General features: G+C 36.6%; 1 protein-coding gene across 19 annotated transcripts in view; it reads left to right on the top strand.

Moving 5' to 3' along the window:
* Window positions 1–21,204, top strand: part of LINGO2 (leucine rich repeat and Ig domain containing 2) — a 429,471-nt gene that overhangs the window by 136,905 nt on the left and 271,362 nt on the right. The window contains exon 8 of one of the 19 annotated variants that reach the window (XR_006210669.1): window positions 17,430–17,537. The exons of the other annotated variants lie outside the window; for them this stretch is intronic. The gene's annotated coding sequence lies outside the window, so the exon portion shown is untranslated. Of the gene's footprint in view, window positions 1–17,429; window positions 17,538–21,204 lie in introns of those variants that run through there. 19 annotated transcript variants of the gene reach the window in all.

Below are 21,204 nucleotides of genomic sequence, written 5' to 3'. Positions count from 1 at the left end.
ATGTGTTTGACCTAGCAAAAGTAGCCCACAAAGAAACTGCATTTTAATAAAATTGTATGTGAATTTGTCTTGGAAGTTTGAAATAATTGGGAGATAAATCCAATTTTAAGAGACAAATGAAGAAAAATCTGCAATATGCGCAGTTCAGTTAGCATTATGCATGTGGTTTTCTTCTAATTTATAATGGAGGAAGTTTTCCAAGTTATTTATGGACTCAGTGAAAAATTAAAATGTGCTATCAAATATATCTGGATGTCACTGTAACCCAAACATTAGTCATGCATTTTCAAATTTCTGGAAAAAAAGAAAATCCTCATAAAAAGACCTTAGTTACTCTTGTAACTGTACTCTTACAAATGGAACTTAGAATAATACAATAGAGGTTTGCATAAGGGGCAGTGGTGGAACAGAGGAGAAAATGGCTGAAAATAAATTAGTGTCTTAGAAACATAATTTTGACAAATATTGCTAGAACTAATGTTTTTATGCTTTGGTCACTGATGTAATGCAATAACATGAATTCTAAAGAATATGTTCATATATACCATCATCTACAGTAAATATTAATTCTAAATCCACTTTAGCTCTCAAATATGTCCAATTTTCCCCATCCTCTCTGCTCCTGGATTGATACAATGGCCTCTTAACTATTCTCTATAGCTCAAGTCTGGCCCCTGCTCAGTCTGTTTGCCATCAAATGGGACTTAGCATTTGGAGGAAGATCGAGTTCCTTTTGTCCATTGCTCTCCAGGTAGGGAGATAATAACTGTGCCTGGAGCATTTGCTAAAGAAATTAGTTCTGTCCTCCTGTTGGTCCATAAAAGTGTAAACGTTGTCATGTCAGAAGATCACAGAGATTCTGTCAGGCTTACTTTCTAAATATCAATGCCAGGAACCATTCATTTAGCTGTAGCTCCTACTAAGGGATTAAAGCATTTCCTCCCTTTTTGTACCAATGGGACCCTTGCTTACCCAAAGTCATAGTAACAATTCTTCCACAATCCTAACCTCCTTTTATGCAGAAGGAGTTAATTAAATGAAATAGTAAGGAGCAAAGCAAAATGGACATAATATGACAATTCAATCTGATGGCCTCCTTCCTCTGATTGGTAGCTTGGAATTTTTTGTGCAGTCCTTTCCTGACTTTCCTGGGCTCCAGGGTATTTGAGAGCTTTTCAAATAGTGCTCACTATTAAGGGCTTGGTTAGCAAAAAATATTAAGTGACCATTTTCCCTGAATGGAAGATTCTGTATAGTTTTTGTGGCTTCCTTATTCAAGTGTGGTTAATTTTAGCCCTGTTTCATTTGTCTATACAAAAGGACCACTATGCTTTTTCCTCTGACAGGATTAACTGATAGTTAAGTCCATAAAATCAGTGTAAATAGAATTATAAGAAGCTTCATTTACTGGGGCTGCATTCAAGAGCAAGATAACTAGGGCGTTTGGAATAAACATTCTTTTCCAAGGAGCCAGAGTACAAGTGGTAGCTCACATGATCTGCAAGAACCAATTGTATAAGTTGTTAGGAAGGAGTTATTTCCCTTTTAAAATAAACGTCAGCCCACAAATATTTGTTGAGTGCCTACCATGAGAGAGGCATTATTCTAAGTTCTAGTGATGGTGGAGAACCAGAAAGATGGATCCTAGTGATAAGGACTAATAAGAAGCTTACATTCTAATGCAGAGAGGCATATAATTAATGATGTCAAAAGAAACTAATTCAAGTGACCCCCCAAAGAGGTTAAAGTCTTTAATAAGCTGATGTGCATCAGAAGCACCTAAAGACCAGGTAACTCTCCAAGTTGAAGCCAGGTTGGGATTTTATAGGGGGAGGACAGTTGAAGAGCTCCCTGAGTAAAAAGCCTTCAGGGGCTTCGTTGGAGACCCCTCTCTTCTCTCCAACTGCCCCAGATACTGAAGGCATCAGAATGGATACAGCCATGTTTTGCTTTCTTCTTCAGCATTCAGAGTTCCATGGGAGGGCTTTTTCTAGGTCTGTTTCTTACCCCACCTGAAAACTCTGTGATCTTTTTAGAGGGCTGGTTTCTGGGAGGTTTCCAGTTTAAATTAAAAAAATGGTTAAAGCTATTTAAATCCCCTTCTATCCAGGCATCTTCAATATTCTACAGATACGCTATTTACAAGTTCTGTGTGATCTCTGAGGAAGAGTAATAACTTGTTTTTAATGTTTATTTATTATTTTGAGAGTGAGAGCAGGAGAGGGGCAGAGAGAGGCTCTTTACTGTCAGTGCAGAGCCCACTGTGAGGTTTGATTTCACAACCTGGGAGATCACAACCTGAGCCGAAATCAAGAGTCAGATGCTCAACTGACTGAGCCACCCAGGTGCCCTAACTAATAACTGTTAAATGAAAATACCAGATTTCTCATTTCTTATTTAAAGAGCTATGTTTTACTTTTTTAAAAAAAATTTTAACGTTTAATTTTGAGAGACAAGCACAAGTGGGGGAGGGGCAGAGAGAGACAAAGACACAAAATCCAAAGCAGGATCCAGGCTCTGAGCTGTCAGCACAGAGCCCAATGCAGGACTCGAACCCATGAACCATGAGATCATGACCTGAGCTGAAGTGAGTGCCTAACCAAGTGAGCCACCCAGGCGCCCCAGGAGCTATGTTTTTCTTTATTGGGAACCTTTTAGACTGCAGATGACAGACACTAAAAATATTTATTCCTTTCTAAACATGAAAATTCTTTCTAAATTATGCTAAATAATAATATAAAGCCAATTCCTTACTAGATAAAAGGCATTTGTAAATATGTGTCTATAAAGGTAGTAATTTGGGTGAAACATTCCCTAAACAAACTAGGAACAATGGAGAAAAATTATTTTTCCCCCTGTGATCAACTCAAGTCCTAAGTATTTTCTTTTTACTGTTTCTTACCAATACAGAGCAAGGGGGCAAGAGGACTTTGCTGCTGAAATGTAAATCACATGAATTTATAGGTTGCTTAATAACTGATGATAGGGAACAATGCCAATGCTTTAATGATCTTACTTGAATATTTTCCTTCCTGTTTAAGAAAGTATATTGTGTAATAGCATCAGGTTTCAGACATTAATGGGCATGGGATCCACTCAGGGACCTGCTACCTGTTTGAACCGTGGCAAATGGGTTAGGACCTTCTGAGCCTTAAATTCCTCATCTGTAAAGTCTGGATTACAGTCATAGCTCATGAAGTTTCTAACAGTTAAATAGAATATGCATGTAAATTGTAAGCTTGGTGTCTGGTATACAGTAAGCTTTCAATAGATGTTAGGCCTTAATATTAGTAGTATGATCACTAATTATTATCTTCCCAACAGAACAAATCCAATTCAGGAAGAGCCCTTTGGCAGAGCCTTCAAAACATATGCATGATCTGAAGCTCACCTACCAGCTGCTAATTTGCTTGTTTATTTCATTTGATTTTCCTTAGCTGCACATAAGGGAGGTGGGTGGGAGAAGCTTAATTTATTTGTCCCTTTTTTTGAAAATGTGGGTTTTGGCTCTCACACTATTTTGAGGCATGGTCTGGTGGTGGCAGTGGGGATATGCACACTTTAGGGAGGTGGGAGGGTTATGTAGCTCTCCTGGTGGCTCTAGCATCTTTCTCTCCCCTGCCCCCCACCCAGTGATGATCATAGGTGCTAGATTGCCAGTGCTGCCAGCCAAAGGCCTCTCCTCCCACAGATCTGGAAACACATGAAAAGAGCCATGACTCATGGGCTACAACTTTTTCAGCTGCTTGATATGAGCACTGATAGGCTCGGCTCCCATGTTTTCATCACCCCACAGGCTAGCTGAGGGGGAAAGGGCTCTGTGGGTTTCAAATAAAGTGCTTCCTGACTGTAATTGAGAGCCACTGAGAGACTCCGTGGAGAGGTTAGGACGTGGTTCCTGTTCCTTTGCTAAAGTCAGTGGAGAGGATGAACTGGGGGGACACCAGGGTATCCTCGGATCCTTACAGGTATGGCATTTGAGGTATTTCAAATCTGTCTTTACAAAGTATCAGAGAATCCGTGCTTTCCTGCATTCCATCCTTTGTACTTTGCACTGTTGTCTAGAACTGAATGCGTGTTATCTCTTGTGGTGGTGGTGGTTATTTGGCTTGCTCCGTGGACTGGGTGCTCTGTGAGGGCAAGTCTTTTTAATCACTGGATCTCCAGGCCTGAGCTCAGTGCCTGATAGGCAATAAGTGCTTAACAGGAATCGTCACCTGCATGGATGGATGGATTGGTGAATGGTTCAGTGAATGGCTATACTAATGAAACTGGGGAAAAGACAATACGCCAGCACAGTGGACTGTGTACATATGCAAATACTTTGTGATTAAAGGATGGGCATGGGGGAGGAATTATTGATAAAAATCCTGGTTCTGAAATTCAGAATACTTACTTTGCTGTCAAATGTGAGATCCTGTATTAGGCATGAGAGCAGTCACTTTGTCCTTAAAACCCCTAAGTAATTTGGGGGAGAATTTGGAATGAATGAAGAAAGTGTTCTGAAAAGTATAAATGGATGTCGGTGACAAACATGACATTTTAAATGAAAATTAAAACAGATTTGGTTTATATAAAAGTAAGATATGTTGAATCTGTAGGAGATTTACATGGACAGAAAGCTGAATGCTCCATTAAGAAAGAGATAGAAATTCATCCATGCACTCGTTGAAATAGTATTTTTTGAGGACCTACTTCATACTGGATACAATAGACCAACAAATGAATTGATCCACATCACAGTCCTCTGGGCCTTCACGGTTCAATCATGTAGTAGATACATGAATAAGTGATTGTAATAGCAAAACAATGGAGGTGTGATTATGGCACTACAGAAACACAAGAGATGGAGATGTTTAACCATGCTCAGACAAATCTAGAAAGGAGCAAATGGTGACATAGGGACTATAATTTAAAGGATGTATGGAAGTTTGCCATGCCGGGAGGGGAAAAGAGGTGCTACATGTGCAGACATAGAGGGGCTGGGAAGAACAGGGTGCATTCTGGGAAATGCCAGTACTTGTGTGTGCTCATGACTTGGGGCTGTGGATGAGGAAGGGAATAACTGAGATGAGAAAGATAAATGGAGAAAATCACTCAGGACTTGTACACTAAACCTTGGATTCAAAATGATCCCTCCATGTAGATGATGCATAACTAGAGAATGTAGTAATCAGGGATAAGTGATTTTCCAGGTATTGACATGTCTTGCCTCAGGTGGAAGACCATGTTCAGTGGTTATGTAGTCCTGATCTGATGTGCTTTTAATTCGTTTGGGAAAGGCAGTTGATTTAAAATGTAATAATGTGATTTAACTTTATAGCCTTTTGTCAATTAGATATACATCATTTTATAAATCAGAAAAAAATTCCTTGGAAAAAATATCACCACGGTTTTATTTTAGGCCACGTGGAGAATCTTCTTATACTCAAAATGGACTCTCTGACAAGTCAGAAATAAAATCTAGGACCCCTGGTTTCCCACACATTGACTTTCTTATGAAATCACTCAGCTCAACAAATGTGAGAACCTGAAAACCTGGAAGGTGATATTTTATCTTCTTAGCTGTGTCATGCCAACTCTGTTCTAGAGTTATGTCACCAAGCTTTCCTGAAGGACTTTGAGTATCTAACTTATAAGATTGTTCATTCTTTATCTCCAATAACTTCACAGATTTTGTTTTATAATTTAGTTTAAAATTTTATTTAGTTTTAGCCAAAGAAGTGTTTAACCAAACATCTTCCTCTTAAAAATCAGTTCCCCCAATTTTGTCAGTGCATGAGATGAGTGACTGTAGAAAATCAAGAGCACATCTCCATAAGCTGCCTGGATATTTGTTGACCTATATTTTTAGAATCCTTATATGCAAAGCACTATTGCATTTGTATGTGTGTAGGGATGTGCAGAAATAACACCAATATTGGCAGATACTCACATAGTAGATACTGTGTTGTAAGGCATTAGTCTAAGTGTTTTTTATATATTAACACTTTTAATCCTTGTGTAAAAGGAGAACCTCTTTAAATACCCATTTTATAAATGAGAAAAGTGAGGCTAGGGAAGATTAGTAAGTAATTTGCTTAGATCATAAGCCAGGAAATGGAGGAGGCAAGAATTGAGCTTGTGTTATCTGGGTTTAGAGCCTCTGCTCTTAGACACTGCGCTAGACTCCATATCCTGGAAGGAAACTGAGACCTCCTGGAGTTCACAGTGGAAGTACGGGTTATTTAGCCATATGAGAACTGCTTCAGAAATACAGAATAGGAGGAGTTTGTGTCTGAGATAATCATTAAGGACTCATAAAAGAGGAAACATTGAAACCAGACCTAAAGGATTGGTGGAATCTTGTCAGATCAGGGTTAAGATGGCACTGTAGGCTGGAGATTGCCCACAGGGGCCCACAGGTGGAGGAGAACAAGGTGTATTTAGAGGACAATACATGACCCAGTTTATCTGGAGTGATGTGGAGAGCCAGCGTGAAAGAAAGTTATTGGAGGAAAGTTATTGAAAAGGGGGGTTGTAGCAAATTCCAAAGAACTTTAAAGCCTGGATAAGAGAGTCTGAAATTCATTCTTGATGTAAAGATTTGGGAGTTTTATTAGTTTTTAAGCTAAAGAATAAAATGAGGGAAGATCAATTAGTCAGTCATGTATAGGATTGATCAAGTGAAACAAGAAGAAGATTTGAAAGGAGAAAATGGCTGTTACACTAATGGAGTTAAATGCTTCATCAAGAACAATAAAAACAAAAAGGACAGAGACATATGAACCATCTTAACTCTGAAATACAAACAGACAATCTGTAACTTTGCTATAGCAGAAAAGGTGCAGTTATGAAGTCTCACCCACTCTACATCAACAGGACATTTCCCACCATCTTGAAATCTGAAAGAACCCATTCTTCAGTTCCTCTCTGTACTCTGAAGACATGAGTAACACAATTCTTTAACATTTTTTTCTGTACTCTGGTGATAGGTTTGCCCAAGATAGATGTGCAAAGGAGCACAGTTAGTACATTATTTTAAGATGTTTATGGCTGTCCTGTGGTGCAGGATGATGATATATGTGCTACTTTGAGGTGGGCATTAATAATGGTCAGGGCTTACTCAGGGCACAAGGGACAGGAATGACTGAGTCAGGGGAAGGTTCACAGGCAGTTACAGACATTCTACCTAAGTCCTTGTGATCTCTGAAGAGGCAGAGAGCAAGGAGCTGAACCTGGTTTGAGTTTTGATTTTCTGGTTCAATTGCCTGTGGATCAAGAGGCCACAGACATCCAGATGTCAAGAAAATGGAAGAGAGAACCCATGAGATGTACACGCAACAAGAACTCTGAGGTGGAGAAGAGAAAAGAGAAACACTTTTATGTTCTTTGGACTTGAAATGATAGGGTATCTAACCAAATGTACATTTTCTAGGAAGCTGAGTTCTGAGAGCAATCTGGGAATTTTGAGGCTCATTCGCTCTGAAAACAGCAGGATCTGCATGGCTTTTTATTTCCATTAGGTGGGTCACAATTAGTTGCATCAGAGAAAATGGTGGCAAGTTTCATCCGGAAGTTATAACTTTTTGGTAGTAATCATCTGAGTAAAGTTCATTCTCTGTGAAACATTTTACTATTCAAGTAATGTGCTGACAAATTCCTTACAATGCCCCAAAGTAAATGGTGCTCTTGGGGTGTTTTGTCAAATGGGGCCTGTTGGACTGTCTTGGTGCCTCATTTTACCCAAGAAGCAGCTTTAGCAAGCTTTAACTTAGGAGGGATTTTGAAATGATACATAAATCCTGAGCAAGTTGAAGAAAAAACAGACTGTGTTTAAATGTTATTAAACTACATTAAGTTTTAAAACTACGAGTAAGTCAGCCAAACATGGAAATATAAGCCAGTGATGGAAGAATGACTGTGGTTTTCCATCTTCAAGCTTCAGTCAGATTATGTCAGATGCCAAACCCCTTTCCCACTTTGAATGTGACCATGGGATCAGTCAGTTTGTAAGGCACAAGATTATCAATAAGTCTGATGGTCTAACGCCTTAAAGCTTAAGCAAAGAGTACTGCCAGAGAACACAAACTAGGTCAGGTGCTCTGAGAAAGGTGCTAACAAGACCAAGGCTTTGTTTTGGGTCCATTTGTACCATTTTACTTACCTTTTCCACTTGCCTCTTTTTTATACTTTTTATTTTAAAATAATCTTAAACACACAGAAAACTTGAAAGAACAGTGCAGGGCGTTTACATGTTTTCTTTACTGAGAATCAACAATTGTTATGGTTTTGCCACATTTGCTTTATAAATCTCCATACATTCATCTTTTTCTAGAACCATTTGAGAGTAGGTTGTATATGTCATGCTTCTGTACCCTTTAATTACTTGAGTGCATATTTCCTAAAAACAAGAATATTCTCTTTTATAAATACAGTGTATTTATTAAGGGCAATACTTCAAGCTATAGCCCATATTGAATTTGTCAATTGTCCTAGTGATATTATTTATAGTACCAATACCATATCCAGTCTAGGGTTATTCACAACACTTACTCTGGTAGAACTTTGACTAGCAGAAGAGGCTACAGGAAAACCATTTTCAGAGAATGTTTGGAAAGGGGCCATGAGGAGTCAGATTTATTGAGTGCCCTTTTTATTTCCAGAAGATGGGTTCCTATGAGGTAGTCTGTCAGTCAGTGTTCTCCAGAGAAACAAAGCCAATAGGATATTATTATATATCCTATTTATACATTGTATAAGTTTGTATATCTCTAATTTTATATTAAATGCATTAAATAATATATTCATATATAGTACATGGTAATGATAGTAACAATTCAAATATTGTTGTGAACACAATGAAATGCTGTGAGCTTTCTTAGAAACTTGTGGTGTCATTATTCCTGATGGGAAAAAAATGAGATGAAATTTATCATTGCATAGAAAAATTTTAAACATCTATCTATCCATCCATCCATCCATCCATCCATCCTTTGAAAGTACACAAAAGAGAGACATAAGTAATGGGGTCAGACCAGTTCAAAACCTGCAGGGCAGGGTAGACCAGAAACTCAGCAGGAGTTGACGCTACAGTCTTGAGGCACAGCTTCTTTTTTGAAGTGTTTTTATTTATTTTTGAGAAGCAGAACATGCATGCGCAGGGAAGGGACAGAGAGAGGGGGACATATTTTCCCAAGTGGGCTCTGTGCTGAGAGCAGAGAGCCCAATGTGGGGCTCAAACTCCCAAACTGTGAGTTCATGCCCTGAGCCAAAGTCAGAGTTTTAACCAACTGAGCAACATAGGCGCTCCTGAGACAGAGCTTCTTTTTCCCCAAGAAATCTTCATGGCTGTTAGCCACATCTACAAAATACCTTCACAGCAACACCTGGCTTAGTGTTTAATTCAATAACTGGCCTAGACAAGTTAACTCAGAAAGCTACCAGAGGTAGAGACCATCCCCTACATGTTACATATGAGTAGTCTTGAGACTTAGTACCACTGTTTTTATTGAGGACACTCATCATACATGGCTGAACCAGAATATAAACCCAGTGTATCCCGCTCCAAAAACCTGTGCTTCCTCTATGGCCATGGCTCCTCTTTTGCCCAACTTTAGCTTGAGATGATTTGGAAAGTGATGTTTCCAGTCACTGATGGTATATAAACATGGCCTGAGTGACTAGCTATCAATAATATTACAGAAATGTTTCAAGCCTGAAATAAAAGCTCGTGCTCTGTGTCTTTTCAAATCCCATTTGCCTTTATGACTCTATAGTATGTTTTTAAAAATGTGGTTTAGGGAGCACCTGGATGGCTCAATCGGTTAAGCATCAACTATTGATTTCAGCTCAGGCCATAATCTCATGGTTCATGAGTTTGACCCCCACCTCGGGCTCTGTGCTAACAGTGAAGAGCCTCCTTGGGATTCTCTCTCTCCTCTGTCTCTGCCCCTCCCCACCTTCTCTCTCCCTCCACCCCTCAAAATAAATCAGTAAACTTTAAAATAATATGTTTTAAGGTTGTTTTCTTATTGAAATGTAATATTTTTTATGTGTAGATGCCTTTGTATTCAGTTAGTACCTCTCATCAGAATAGACAGGTAATTGCACCCTTTTAATTTTTTCCATGAGCCTACATTATTTCTAGTTTTCAGGGAATTTCAAACTAGTGCTACTATTTGGAAGATCTGTTAAGAGACCACAGAGAACAAATGAGACTTTAGAGAAAAGCCTTGCTTCTCACAATCAATTGTAAAATACTCTTATGTAAATACAAACTTCATATATTCTAATGAGTCATTTGCATCCTTATACCTTTATTTTGAGGATAATTTCATGGCCTATTTTTTCTTGTTTTCCCTTTACTTTTTTATTTATTTAAATCCTAGTTAGTTAACATATAGTGCAGTATTGTTTTCAGGAATAGAATTTAGTGTTTCATCACTTACACCTAATACCCAGTGCTCCTCCCAACAAGTGCTCTCAGAACCCATGGTTTACCTTGACAGTTATCCTAAACATTAGAAAAAGTTTCGTCCATTGTAGGGCATTTTAAATAGTAAATACCAGTCACAGAAGTAATATTCACCGAGCATTTTTAGATAACAAGTACATTCCTCAGTGATTTATAAGCATTATCTTATGTGAGTTATTCTTCATAACATCTCAAGGAGGTGAAGTACTATTGTTGCTTCCATTTTAAGGAAAAGAAAAAAAAAGCCCAGAAAGACTGAATAACCCTAAAAGTAAGGTCCTACCAAAGTGATATGCAGATGGATATTTTGTTTTCTAATTTTTGCTTGGTATCTTAGCATAAATGGGTTTATTGTACATATAATTTAAACTGTCCTTTAAAAATATGAGTATTTGTATTTCAACAGATGATGGAGCAAAGTAATTAGATACCTTGTCTGTAATCACAAGCAAGATGGTTGTCAATTAAAAAATTAATTTATGACCTTTTAACACCAGTCCAAAGTTTGCCCATTAAACTACAGTATCTCCTAATAATAAAACCTACTGTTATGACAGCTTAACATATGAAATTTCCCATTGCTTAGCAAATACTAATTGTCTGTATTGCAGTCTATAATTACCATCTCTGGGCAATTGCATGGTTCTTTGCTTGAGTAACATGCTGTCATCTAATCTTAAGGCAGGTTATTATTTTTTTCTAGATGTGTTTTTCACCTGGTAGGGAATAAAAGACAACTCTTTAGTCTGATTTAAAGCATTTGAAACCTAAATGAATATTATTAAGAACACAGAAAGGACTATGTGCCCAGATTTTTCTTTCAGATACTACTATAGTGAGATTTTGTGGATGGAAGTTTCCTATGTTGCAGAGACAAGTCCTGTTACATTTACATCCAAGAAGTAATGATTGAAATATTACTGTAGGTATGTTGGAAATGCCATGACCTTTGTTAGTAACTGGTGATGTCAATATTCCTGGTAGGATTTAAGCATGGCTGGGGGACAAAACAAAACAAAACAAAAGAGTGAAATGGAATTTGTCTTTGCCTAGAAGACTTTAAAATCCCTTCTAATTCAGATAGTTTTTAATTCCATTAGTCTTTCTTTTTACCTAATAGAGAGGACTCTCCTTATTATGCTTGCTATTGTGACCAAGTATAATTCCCATTTTAGAAATTACTATGTTCCCAAATGAAAAAAACTTAAAAATTACCATTTGAGGGGTGCCTGGTGGTTCAGTTGGTTAAGCGTCAACATTGACTTAAGTCATGATCTCATGGTTTTTGAGTTTGAGCCCCACATCAGGCTCTGTGCTGACAGTGTAGAACCTGCTTGGGATTCTCTCTCTCCCTGCCCCCCTCTCTCCCTCTCCCCAACTTCTTCTTCTCTCTCTCTCAAAATAAATAAGTAAACTTTAAAAAAAAAGTTACTATTTGATACATTCTGAATGGTGGATGTGGTCATTGTATATATGATTGTACACACGTTCACTCTTTTTCAAATTGATTTATTTATTTTGAGAGAGAGAGAGTGCGTGTGTGTGTGTGTGTGTGTGTGTGTGTGTGTGAGAGAGAGAGAGAGAGAAGAAAAAAAAGCAGCGGAGGGGCAGAGAAAAGGAGAGACAGAATCTCAAGCAGGCTCCATGCCATCAGCACAGAGCCCAATGTGGGGCTCAGACTCACGAACTGTGAGATCATGACCTGAGCAGAGATCAAGAGTCAGATGCTTAACCTAGTGTGCCACCTAGGCACCCCTACATACATTCACTCTTCAAGACAAATAACAGTCATTTGTTAGTGTTATCACCATCTACTCTCTGAGCTTATGGAGTCTGAAGTTTCTTCAGGTCAAGTCCATCCCTTCTATGGTGTAAGTGTGGAAGCCTACTGCTCATTTTTGCTCTTACAGCTTCTTAAAAATTGGGTGCCCACGGGAGACAATAATTGCTGACTTCCTGCTAAAATTTGTAGAAAAGGCAGTCACTGTTCTTGCTGGATGTTCATTTTGTGAGATATTAGTTACTGGTGCAGATGGAAGAGTTAACTGGCCAAGGCTTTGAATTAGGAAAGGGAGAATCTTGTTCTAATCAGGGCTGGTCATTGCTACATATTCACTGAGCTACCATTTGGCTCTGGACCTTTAGGTAATATCCCTTTCAGCATTCTTTTTTAGTTTCACTTGTTAGTCTTTCCCTTCTTGAACCATTCCTCTTAGACTTTCAGGACCAATTTATATCCCCAGCTACATCTACTAATCTCCTTGTAATCTGAGGAAAGGCTTTTTTCTGTTTCCTTCAGTAAGCTTCTCTCTCATTCTGTCTTTCCCTGTGTCTGTTTCTCTCCCTCCCCCCTCTCCCCTGTCCATCTCTCTCCCTCCCTCTATCTCTTCCTCCTCTGTCAAAATTCTTTTCTTGTTTCCTCAGTAGACTTCATATGGCTCATAAATCCAAATTCCAAAGTATTGCCAAGCAAAATTATTACTCCTTCTCTTGTAGGGGTGGGAGAAATTAATCTCCAAACCTTTCTGGGATGTAAAGGAAAAGATCCTTACACCCTTCTTTAAGTACCATGTAGAGAAACAAAAATAATTAGGCTTCCAATTGGAAGAGGCTGAATGTATATATCCTACCACAATCATATATTTTGGTTTAAGTTAATCTCAGCTAATTCTTATTTTATCCTGATTAAATCTCAAGTTTAGGAACCTCTGTTGATTTTACAAAAGATAAATTGTGTATATTCTAACTAGCAGATTCAGTCAGGATTCTGGTACCAACACAAGGAGGATCAAGTAAGCAGCACCCTTTACACCCTTTACAGCACCTGAACAAAGCCTTTTCTCATTAGGGCATGTTCTACATTGCATGCATACAGATTAATTCCAGAAAAGGTAAAAAATTTTAAATAATAAAATAAAAACAAAACCCATACACATCTACCCAGAAGACAAATAAAGGTGATATGGGACCAAATCTCCTGTGAATTTTGGCCTTAAAACTTAAATTTCTTAACTTATGAAATATTCAATACATTTTTTGAAAAGTCAAAAACATGCATGCTTAAGCTTCCAGGCTTCAGAAGAAAAAAGCAATTCCTCTTGGATATGACTTAGACACATCGTAGAAGCTTTGCTATGGTTGGCAAGTCAGTGAACATACAGATGAGAAGGGAAAAGTAATACCCCAATGACTGTCGAAGATGTTCCATGTTGTAGTTCACAGCTTCTGTTAGGCTGTGGGATTCAGATTTATTTCTAAACCTCTCTGAAAAAGCTCTCTGGTGAAACAACTATTAATCTCAACAGACTGGGAAAAAATTCCTAGAAGATATTTTTAATGAAGCATACATAAGAAGCCTAAGTTGGGCAGAATATTAAAGAAAGAGTTGCAAATTCTAATGGTATTAGGTGTGTGTGTGTGTCTTCAAGAATGTTTAGGCCAACAGTTTTCTGTAATGGTATTTTAATATATTTATGTACAAATAGGTAGTATCTAATTTAATTTTAGATATCTTACATTTATGTTAGTAGAGACCTTTGTTCTCGATTTTCACTTTTGGGAAAAATAAGGTAAGAGTCATAAGAGTGGTTCCTCTGTTACAATGGAAGACAAATATTTTTCTCTTTTCTTATAACCCTTAATTAGAAATATATTTTTTCAGGAAGCATTTTTACTTCAGTGAACATAGCAGCTTTATTCAATATTTTTCTAGCCTTTGTATTTGTGAAGTACTTTAAAATGAGCTTGATTAGACACACACTCTATCATTGAAGAAAAGAATCAATACAGGATATCGTTTGCACTTGACAGATAGCACAGATGCATCATCAAAAGGATGTATTTATTAGGAAAGAGGTTAAGTTGCCTGTTCAAGTTGGTCTTCCGAGTCAATGGAAGACAAGGGTACACAACTTGTTACCCTGTAGCTTTTAGTGTATTGCCTTGGTTGCTTAGCTCTATGTCTCTTTTCATGTATTAGTCAACAACACTATAATTATCACGAATGGTAATTGCACACCAATAATTCATCTTCAAATGCAAGTACATAAAAGGATTAATGTTACACAGGCTCTACAATATTAAGAAGGAAAGGTCACTAAATGATGTATTAAAAGAATCATGATAACACACCAACAAATTAAGCCCAACAGGAGAGATCAACATTTGTTGAATAAACCTAATAAAGTCTTGTAGTTTATTGATGTTGCTCTTCCACTGGGCAAAAATAGCTCTAGGATAAGGTAGAGAGACAATAAATAATCAAGTGGATTAGAGAGTTGCCAAAACACAGTGGAGATCAAGGTAGCTCAAAGTAAAGTTGTAAGTACAAATTTTAATATATCCATCATTGCCAAAATGTTATCTCAGTTTTGGAATTATTAAAGACCGCTCTCCTGCAGGCTAGAATGGTGTTCTATCTTGAGGAATACTTTTAAATGACCGGGGGACATATAAATGTAATACCGTATGCCTGATATAGAAAAAATGGTATGTTGAAAAGGTGCTCTAAAGGTTTTGTTTTATATTAAGTGTGCATTAAGTCAAATAAGTCTAAGATAGGTTCTATGCTATTTTAACATGTAAGATCAAAATGAATTCTACTTCCAGACTTCTAATCCAAAAAACTATATAAAGATAATGACAAAAATATTTCCACCAGTGTGTTGATTGCCAAATTTATTCCAGAACAAAAACAAAAATTAAAAAGCAACCTAAAAGTCCAACATAAGGATTGATTACATAAAAGATACTTTTTGTATGATGCAATAATATGCAGTCATTCACAATTATGCTTATGAATAATTTAGTGACCTAGAAAGATGTTCCTCACAATAAATTAACTAAAAAACATAAATTAAAAAGGCAGAACAAAAATTGTACAGAGCTGGATATTTTATATCTTTCCATTTTCTATATGTGTATCTAAAAATTCTGGGAGGAAATATACCAAAATATCAAGACTTTTTAAATTTTTTAATATAGTACTTATTTATTTATTTATTTTGAGAGAGAGAGAAAGAGAGAGAGAGAGAGAGAGCATGAGCAGGGGAGGGGCAGAGAGAAAGGGAGAGAGATAATCTGAAGCAGGCCCCATGCTCAGCACAGAGCCAGATGCCATGCTAGATCTCATGACCATAAAATCATGACCTGAGCTGAAATCAACAGTCAGATGCTTAACCAAATGAGCCATCCAGGTGCCCTACCAAACTTTTAAAAGGCTTTTTGTGAACTGTTTATTCTATTTTTATTCCTTTATATATCTTCTAAATTTTCTACAATGAAAATAAAATGTAACTTTAATCAGCCTAAAACAATTAATATTTTTACTTTGTTATTGTCATTTTAATGAATTGTTTCAGTTTCTCAAGTATGTCAACTTTGTTCTTTGGTGCTCTCTGTTTTTTCTGTCTGCACTGTTCTTTTCCTATTCTCATGGCTGGTTACTTTATATCATTTTAGGACCGTGCCCAAAAATCACTTTCTCAGTGAAACTTTACAAAGCTGCTCTATGGAATGTACCCTGCCACCATCATTCTTATTCCATTATCTTCATTTTCTTCATGGAACTATCTAAAATTATATCATTAACCTATTATTTAATCTAATTCTTTGTTTAGTGTCTGTCTTTTGCATTAGTAAACAAATATATGAGGGCAGCAGGAAACTTCTGTCTTGTTAATTTTAAGTCCCCACGTCCTAGAACCCTATCTGGAATAAAGGAGGCACCAAATTCATATTTGTTAAATAAAAGGAGGTAATGTTAAAAATTAAAACTTTACGATGTGTATATAATAACAATCAGGTATATTGAGAAGAAAGGGACTAACGTAAACCTATTCTGTTTTGGCCATTGGTAAGGCAAAACCCATCTTACTTTTGAAGGAGAATATGAACGTTAAGAAATTTTAAAAATGAAGCAAAGAATGAGGATAGCTCATAAAATGAATGTCAGGAAGTCCTATTCAGATACTGAAGTCAGGTCACAAATCTGTCTCTAAATCATTGCTCCATATCTTTCCATGTTGGGTGATGGACCCGTTTGCAGATCCAACAAAAAATCGGAAACATTTTCTCAGAAAAATGCTCATGCATATTTGTAATATACATGATGTTTTGCTCACAGTTTCTGCAGATTCACAGAGCATTCTAATGGTGCATGAATTATACAATAAAAGCTACTTCTCTGTCCTATCTGGGAAACATAATAAGTTATAAAGTTTGGGATCCATTGAGTTAAAAATCCTCAAGAAGTTGAGGGGCACCTGGGTAGCTCAGTTGGTTGAGTGTCCAACTCTTGATTTTGGCTCAGGCTGTGATCTCAGGGTCGGGAGACTGAGCCTCACCTCTCTCTCTCTCTCTCTCTCTCTCTCTCTCTCTCTTCCCCCCCTTCTCTCTCCCTGTTCACCTCTCCCCCCACTCTCTCTCACTTTCTCACTCTCCTTCCTCTTTCTATCAAAAAATAAAATTAAAAACAATTCTTCAAAAAGTTGAAATTACATCTAAGAAAAGAGCAAATGTTCCACTTTAGCCTCTCAGAGAGAGCACACGTCGCACATATGAGCACAGTTAGCTGTTACTATCTCTAGGCTAGGAAATGGAGTTGCAATGCTAAGGAACTTGCCAAATTGGAGAACCAGCAGAGTTGTGTTAGAAGCAAAGTCAGAGAAGAATGTCTGTCCCACTACAGCAGGTCAATAAAAGTTTCATGGAAAAGATGGCATCTGAGCTGTATCTTGAAGAGTGATCATAATAATAAAATAATAGCTTGTGTTTATCGAGTACATTGCAAGTACTAGGCACTTTATTAAGTGTTTTACATATATCATATTTCCAAATCCTCACAATAATCCTAATTTCAAGGAAAAGTGAAACAGAGAGATTCAGTAATTTTCCCCAGAATATTCAGCTAATAAATGGTAGAGCAGAGCTTCAAGCCAGTCTGAAGCTGGCTCGTCTTTCTTTGTCATTGTAGAGTACTGCTATCCAGAAGAGTAAGATCTGAATCGCTAGAGAAGAAGGCCAAGAGACATTCCCAGTGAGAGGATGCTTTAACACCTGCACAGATGTTACTATAAGTCTAGAAACAGCTAAGTAATTTTGAGTGCTAAAAACACAACACAACAGAATTAATTAATTCCCTTGCGCTATATGGAAATCTATTTTTACAGCTATTTTGACATAAAATTGAGAAAAAGAAGTACCATTTTTCAAGATAAGTAATGGAGGGACTCTAGTAAATGAGGAACTCTAGTACATTTTGATTTTACATTAATTTATGTATTAGATATGGTATTCCATAATGTAAAATGGTTGTTTGAGTGACAGCCTTCAGGGAACTGTATCTTCTAGACAAAAGTAAATTTTGTCTTTCAGTAAAAGGACAAATTCCCTGGCACCTTTATAAATAGGTTAAAAGATTGGTATGATGGAAGTGAACCCTCTCATGGAATTTAAAGTGCCTTTAAAAGCTATCAATTGCCACAAACTATAAGGTTTTTCTTCATTGAGTGTCATGATGATGTAGTCTTCTACTAGATGTGAAATAAATACATATATGTCTATCTTTTATCTAGGCAGGTAAATCAAGTGCCCTAAAAGGTTGTCTATTTATTCTCAAAAACTGGTTGTAGTGTATTAAGAAATAGTTGAGAGAAAATAGGGGCAACCTTTGTGCACATTTTAGTTATTTTTAAATGCCATTTTATTGCCATATTCTAATAATACAGTGGAAACAGCACCCAAATATAAGTGTTTTTTCATATAATCTAACACATTTTAGAATTAATTATAGTTCTATTAATATTAATGTTAATAATAGCTAGAATTTATTAAGTAACTATTATGTATTAGGAAGTATGCCAAGCACTTGAGTGTATTATAATTTAGTTTCTAAAATTATGCTCTGAGGTTAGCTTTTTATTATCCTTTTATTAGCAAATGAGGACTCTGAGAATTGAGATCCAGAAAGTCATGCTAGGGCCCTGAGGCCACATGGTTAGAGTGGTGGAAATGGCATTTGGCCCCAGGTGAGACCCCAAACCCTGGGATTTTAACTCCTAGCATCTTAATCAACCATGTCATTTGAATTTAAGAGTTTCTTCATTTAACATTTATTTACCTTCCAAGAGAGACTACTAAACCATGGTTACACAAATATAATGCAAGTAAGAGGAAACATTTAACTTACTGCTGAGAATACTTAGGAATATATTTACTTCTTGATTGGGTGAAGGAAATAATCATGTTTCCTTGCTCACCTATGATGACAGATTATCATACATTTAAAAATCATTGGCATACACCAGTCTTTGTTTTTAATTTCTACAAGGTCAGGGGTCATGCCTTCTATTTCTTTTGTGACATATCATTGTGTTTGGTACAGTACCTTGCAGAGTTAAAGCATTCAAAAAAAAAAAATGTTTGTCGACAGCTTTCTCATTGGGCACCTGTCAGTACCCTACAGTGTACTTTTTCAGATTTAATGAAACCATACTCTTGTAAAAAAAAAAAGTACATCTATTCTAATACCCCTTGAAAATCTATATACGTACTATAGTGACTTGAAAACATTCATTAATTTTTCTCTGCTTTGTTTTCTCACCTGTTTATTGACGAAAATAATAACTGTTTTTTTAGCAAGTTGAAACATGAGGCAGTTTCTTAGATAATTGCTCTGAAAATGCTTACTAGTTGCTTACCTTTCACTTCAACAGGTAGCTTATTAAAGTTTTAGTCTTTAAACACTAGCTTCTTTTGTTTACTTTGCATATGTGAAATTGAGACCATCTATTAATGTTTTTTCTGTAAATTAACGTCCAATCTACATTATGATTTTGTTGTAGTTGTAACAGCCTCCATATTGACATAAGTGAATACCAAGTGACCTGGAGTCCCTCATCCAGTGCTTCTACTACTCGGTATATACCTCAAATTCTCCATTATTAATTTCCTAACTGGCATAAAGAAAGAGGGGGTGCCTGGGTGGGTCAGTCAGTTAAGCCCCCAACCTCAGCTCAGGTCACAATCTTGCAGTTTGTGGGTCTGAGTCCCGCATTGAGGTCCTAGCCCCACATTGAGCTCTGTGCTGGCAGTGCAGGATCTGCTTGGGATTCTCTCTCTCCTCTCTCCCCCTCCCCTACTTGTGTTCTCTCTCTCTCTCTCTCTCTCTCTCTCTCTCTCTCTCTCTCAGATGAATAATCTTAAAAAAAAAGGAGTTGAAGGAGATCATTTCCAAGGTTTTTAAAGGGTAATATTTTCTAATACTATTACATTATATACTCTGCATATTTATGTTACTGTATATAGTAAATATAGTATTATTTTCACTGACTATTGTGATTTGATTGGATTTCTTAAGATACAACTCATGATTCAAGGTCAGAATAATGTTGGCTTAGAGTGAAAATATGTTCTGCTGAATTCTCTCAATTATGGTTTCTATTTTTTAAATCATTTATACTTTGATTTGTGAATTTGGGCATTAGGCTTAGGGGTGCAATTTAGTTGTTCTAAGGACGTTTGAAAAGTGGTATGCTATCTTCAAGTAAGACATTTACATGATTTGTTTTAAAATTTGTTGACTACAGCTTCTTAACCTCCATTTTGTCTATATAATAATCTCTGTATAAACCATTTCAAATGTTCTTTAGAAACATAAAAATATCTATTTAAAAATTACCATTATAAATGTTTGTGCTTGTTCTGAAAATTCCAGAACATATGAAATTACCTAATCGCTGAGAGATCTAAAATTTTAGAGTGGATTTAACTCCACATTTTATGGAAAATAGAGAAACAGGTATGAGGAGATTAAGTGAATTGTTCAAGGTCACATAGCTATTGAGTGAATAAATTTGAATCTCCTAACTCTAGGAGTGCCTGGGTAGCTAAATTGGGACTTCAGCTCAGGTTATGTTCTCACAGTTTGTGAGTTTGAGCCCAGGATGAGGCTCTGTGCTGACAGCTTTGAGCCTGCTTTGGATCCTCTGTCCCCCTCTTTCTCTGCCCTTCCCCTGCTCGTGCTCTCTCTCCTTCTCTCTCTTTCTCTCTAAAAAATAAAAAAAAAAAAAATTTAAAAAAAAGATCTCCTAACTCTCTCCAGCATTTCTTCCCTCTACAATCTTTCCCATAATCTCTAGCGTATTTTGCATCTCTGTTGTTTGGGATATACATATTTAGGATACACTGGGATATATTGCTATGTCTTCTTGAGGGATTCACCCTTTTCCCTTATATAATGTCCCTCTTGGTTTTGATTTTTTTTATTCTTAACTTAAATGTATCTGTCATTAATATACATTAGTGTCATATATTATTATATTATATATTGTATGTAATGTATAATATATTAATATACATAAAAATGGAATTAATATACACATCTAAATGAAAATTAAACTCCTTATCTCTTTAGGACAAGAAGTAGTTTTACAACTACCCTGAGAAATTTAGGCTCCTTCTTATTTTTTTCTTTTTTCAAAATTTGTATTGACCCTTACAGAAAGAGAGAAGGCACCTTATTACAGGATACTTTGGATTTGTTTCCACACCACCACAATAAAGTGAGTCAAGTGAATTTTTTTGTTACCCAGTGCACATATAAGTTATTTTTACCCTATACTATAGTCTTTTAAGTGTGCAATGGCTTTATGTTGAAAAAACAACTTATATACCTTAATTAAAAATATTGCTAAAAAATGCTAACCATGCCTCAGTGTTGATGGCTACTGAATGATGATGGTGGTGGT

The sequence above is a fragment of the Panthera tigris genome, chromosome D4, assembly GCF_018350195.1.
Source record: "Panthera tigris isolate Pti1 chromosome D4, P.tigris_Pti1_mat1.1, whole genome shotgun sequence".
NCBI classification, from domain to species: Eukaryota; Metazoa; Chordata; class Mammalia; order Carnivora; family Felidae; genus Panthera; species Panthera tigris.
Note: the sequence above shows the minus strand (reverse complement) of the source record. Positions and strands in the feature narration are given on the sequence as shown.